This window comes from Aquarana catesbeiana, linkage group LG04 (assembly GCF_042186555.1).
Source record: "Aquarana catesbeiana isolate 2022-GZ linkage group LG04, ASM4218655v1, whole genome shotgun sequence".
NCBI lineage: Eukaryota > Metazoa > Chordata > Amphibia > Anura > Ranidae > Aquarana > Aquarana catesbeiana.
The window spans coordinates 612,329,626-612,334,357 of NC_133327.1; the positions used below are offsets into that span (position 1 = coordinate 612,329,626).

At 40.6% G+C, this 4,732-nt stretch overlaps 1 pseudogene; it reads left to right on the top strand.

Moving 5' to 3' along the window:
* Positions 1 to 2,548: 2,548 nt before the first annotated feature.
* LOC141141912 (U2 spliceosomal RNA) lies at positions 2,549 to 2,681 on the top strand (annotated as a pseudogene).
* The last annotated feature ends 2,051 nt before the right edge of the window (positions 2,682 to 4,732 follow it).

The window sequence follows — 4,732 nt, forward strand, 5'->3', positions numbered from 1 at the left end:
TAGCAACATGACAGAGATCTACTGCTCCCTGTCATCAGGAGCAGTGATCTCTGTCATGTTCTAGTGAGACAACCCCCCCCAGTTAGAATCACTCCGTAGGACACGCTTAACCCCTTGATCGCCCCCTAGTGTTTAACCCCTTCCCTGCCAGTGTCATTTACACAGTAATCAGTTCATTTTTATAGCACTTATCGCTGTATAAATGACAATGATCCCAAAATAGTGTCAAAAGTGTCCGATGTGTCCGCCATAATGTCGCAGTCACTATAAAAATCGCAGATTAAAAGTGAGGTAGTTGCGCGCTATTATGCAATAAAATAAGTTGATAAAAATATGAAAAAACAGATTGTTGCTGCTGTCACTTATGTGCTCCCACAAAAGCACAGTAAATAAAATATAAATGAGACAGCACTGCATCAGTAACACAATCAAATAAACGCAATGACAAAAGTGATGTGCAATAAAAGTGTACAAAGATAAAAGTCCAATAATAAAGTGATGATTTCTTCCATTAACATGCAGAGAAATGCAAAGTACGTCTTTACTTTACACAGCCTCTATATGCATAGTGCTCCCACCACCACATGTAATACTCGCTCACCTCCTTACAAGTCCCTAAAAAGGGTCAAACACGCCTTGCACAATTTGCAACAATCCCTTCAAGAAATCCTCTCTGGTCCTTGGTAACCTCTATTGGACTCTCAAGACTCAGATAATGGTGCAAATCTGATAAGGGTTCCTTCCTCTGTACTACTTCGGACTTGGATCCAATGTAATCCACTTTAGCTGCAGGTAGTTTCAACAATACATGGAAAAATAGAAACTGCCTCCAATAGTGCAAATCCAAGGGATTAAAAATGAACCTCTCCACCCCAGGTAGTATACAACTCACATTTATTTAAAATATTAAAATCTAAGTGATACATCAGAAAGGCCTCACTCAGTTGCGACAAGGTTCCACCGCCAGGCTCCACCTCTACTAGTTTCACCACCTCACACGTGGCTTCATCTGGAGGAAACAAGAAGGATAAAAATCGCCGCCATTACTAATAAAGAAAAAAAATTAATAACAAAAATGCCATAAATCTATCCCCTATTTTCTAGATGCTATAATTTTTGCGCAAACCAATCAATATACGCTTATTGCGTTTTTTTTTTTTACCAAAAATATGTAGAAGAATTATACGTATCGGCCTAAACTGAGAAAGAAAGTCATTTTTTTATATATTTCCTGTTGATATTTATTATAGCAAAAAGTAAAAAAATATTGCTTTTTTTTTTTAAATTGTCTCTCTTTTTTTTGTTTATAGTGCAAAAAATAAAACCACAGAGGTGATCAAATACCACCAAAAGAAAGCTCTATTTCTGGGAAAAAAAGGACATCAATTTTGTTTGGGTGCAACGTCACACGACTGCGCAATTGCCAGTTAAAGCGATGCAGTGCCGTATCGCAAAAAGTGCTCTGGTCAGGAAGGGGCTAAATCCTTCCGGGCCTGAAGTGGTTAACATAAATTCACACAGGTAAATGTTAAAAAATTATTCAGTATATTTTAAAAAGAAACTAGTGTAACCTGAATATTACTTTTTTAATCCCTTGTAGAGCATAACTGCAGTTGTGTTGTAGGTAGCATAGCCTCCAACTATCCCTGATTTCAAGGGACTGTCCCTCATTTGGAACAAAGTCCCTCTGTCCTCATTTGTCCCTCATTTTGGTCTTCTCTAAATAGTATATAAAACTTTTATCTTTCTAAGGGCTCATTTACACTTGCTTCAAAACATGGCTTCGGACAAGCTTTTTTAAAGCTCTCTGAACACCAGCCAAAGCTCCTGTCACTAAATAAAATGGTTAGCTTACAGTCCTGTTTATACCTTGCTTTTGCTTTGCCTCAGAAATTATACCCCATGTCGCTTTAGTGGTGCTTCAAAGAATCTTCAAAGCCTCCAAAGAAGTCTATGACAAAGCTCACTTGAAGCACCTGCAGCTTTTGAAAGGCTTTAATTCAGCTTTAGCTTTGCTTTGTTTTGGAGGTTTTGCAGGTATGAGATAGCAACACACACACACACACACACACACACACACACACACACACACACACAGAGCATTTGCCAAGCTTCATTAAAGCTTTAAAAAAGCACCACAGAATCAGCATCATTGAAGCACCACTGAAGAATCACAGAAGCATCAAAAACACATCAAAAAAGCATGTTGAAAAGGTAGGTGCTTTAACCCTCTCAATACAGTGCACTTACAACCCCCTTCCTGCCCAGACCAATTTTCAGCTTTCAGCGCTCTCACACTTTGAATGACAATTACTCATGCAACACTGTACCCATATGAAATTTGCGTCCTTTTTTTCACACAAATAGAGCTTTCTTTTGGTGGTATTTAATCACTAGTGGGTTTTTTATTTTTTGAGCTATAAATAAAAAAAGACTGTACATTTTGTGAAAAAAATGCCTTTTTCTTTGTTTCTGTCATAAAATTTTGCAAAATAGTAATTTTTCTTCATAAATTTTAGCCAAAATTTGAAAAGAGAATAATTGGGTTATCGCTTCTCGGCCTTTTGGCTAAGATCAAGTGTAATATCTGTTCTTATCAGTTTCCAGGAGGTGGCGCTTGCTTCCGTCCCTGATCTATGGCGAAATAGAGACGGGATTGCGGTTGCTATGCAAAACCTGCTGGAGTGAAGGTAACCCGGAGCGGTTTGTAGCCGAAAGGTAAGCCTGCTGATGGGGCTGGAGAACCACGGGGTCTGATCCGGAGGGTTGGGACCCTGGCCTTCTGGCCTGGATTGGGGCAGCTCTAGCTCCGGACAGTTATTCAGGAGAGAACGCTGGCTCCCCTTTCTCCCACCGGGGGAGCGGCCAGTATTTCCCGAATGTAATTAGGTAGGAGGGACGGAACGACGGTGAGGCCTGATGGCCTAACATCCGATCACCTCCGCCACTGCCGACAGCTCCGGTAAGCTGTGGAGGGCATTGGAGTGCGGCGGGAGGGAGGACCCCTCTCCCACCGCCGATAAAAGTGATCTGGTGGCGAATCCACCACAGAGATCACTCTTATTGGAAAGCGGACTGCCGGCCGAAGAAGAGGATACCAGGGTTATGGCAGCTAGCTGCTGCCATAACAATGATATTCCTCTTCAAACTTAGGACGTATATCAGCGTGCGGTGGTCCGTAAGTGGTTAAAGCGGGGGTCCACCTATCTATCGTTTTTTTTTTTTGAGTTCATTCACAAACTTTTCTTCTCAGCATTACATACTCACATATTGTGTGTAATATGTCCCCTGTGTCAGATTTAGTCGGAAAGAATAACTTATATTATTCACTGCAGGCGGTTTCCATCTTCATTGTGGGCATTTGAAGCCCACAAGCATTTATTTCCTGGATGTGGTGAATGCTGTGCTCCCAGCATTCACCGCTCGTTCCCGCACATGCTCAGTGGCATCCTGGGAAGCCTGAGACTAGCTCCCAGGAGTCAGGGAGAGGCTAGAAACACGCCTACTCCCATGGGAGGAGGACCAGGATGTGCAAAGAACTATAGAAAAATAAAAGGTAATTACGGCGATTTAAATTTTTTTAAACGGCATGTCAGCATCTAGGCAAGGAAGAGAATACATACAGATATTGTTCAAAATTTGGGTGGAACCCCGCTTTAAGGGGGTGTGGCAGGGGGTGTGTCCTATGCCTACATACTTTTGGTAATAGGTGTCCTTTGTTCACATCTCAAAAAGTTGGAAGGTAAGGCTGTAGTGTTAACAATGTTCTAATGTGCTAACAATGAACGTACTGACAGGAGAAAACAGCAGAGTGACAGAGAGATGAGCTCATTTGCTTCTTCTCTTTCAGAGTTCAATCACAGGCTGGAGGCAGGTGCAGGACTTAGTTTTATTACTCAACCAAATTAGAGGACAGTCAGGCTGGCTGTGTAAATCTCAATAATGAACATAAAGAAATAGGGGTAATCAGCTCTAATGTATAACATAGTATTTTATCTATATGATTTTTTTTTTGCTGGAGCTTAGCTTAAAGCCCAAGTCTATTATACTGGTAATGTACTTGGAATCTGGTATAAGCCAGCTCTCATAAATGATGAGGCTGAAACTCAGATGTTTCTGCAAATTAAAAAAAAATCTGAAATACAATCCTTATTGTTGGCAATTTCAACTATCCAAAAATCAATGGCAGCCATGATTAAAGCACCTGCTTCTAGCAAAGAACACATAACTTGCATCCACTGTACAACACAATTACCTTATCCAAAACAACCAAAGAAAAGCTTTATTAGATTTAGTAATTTCTAATAGACCAGACGCCAGGGCCTGAATTTGAACTCAGAACCTCTGCTGCGTCAGAGAACATCTATTCTTGCTGAGCTACCTGGAATTCAGGACAACTCCCTGGGTAATTCCTTGAATAATCCTGTCTTGAATATTGTCTTGAACCCTGAACTCTTAACCCCCTGATTTAAGCCATATCTCTGCACTGCCTGTTTGCTAGATTATTGTGCTGTCTCCTAATTATTGTAAGGGAGCAGGCAGAAATAAAAGAATTATAGAAATCAGAAAATATTGAAAAAGACGTCCATAAAATTAGTGACCTCATTTAAATACTGCATACTCAGTCATGGCGTGATGAACCAAAGAGAACTGAAAATCCCTCCACTAAACTTTTGTGAAGCACAGCAGAGCCCTAATATTTACAATAAGTACTTACATCAGATATCTAAGA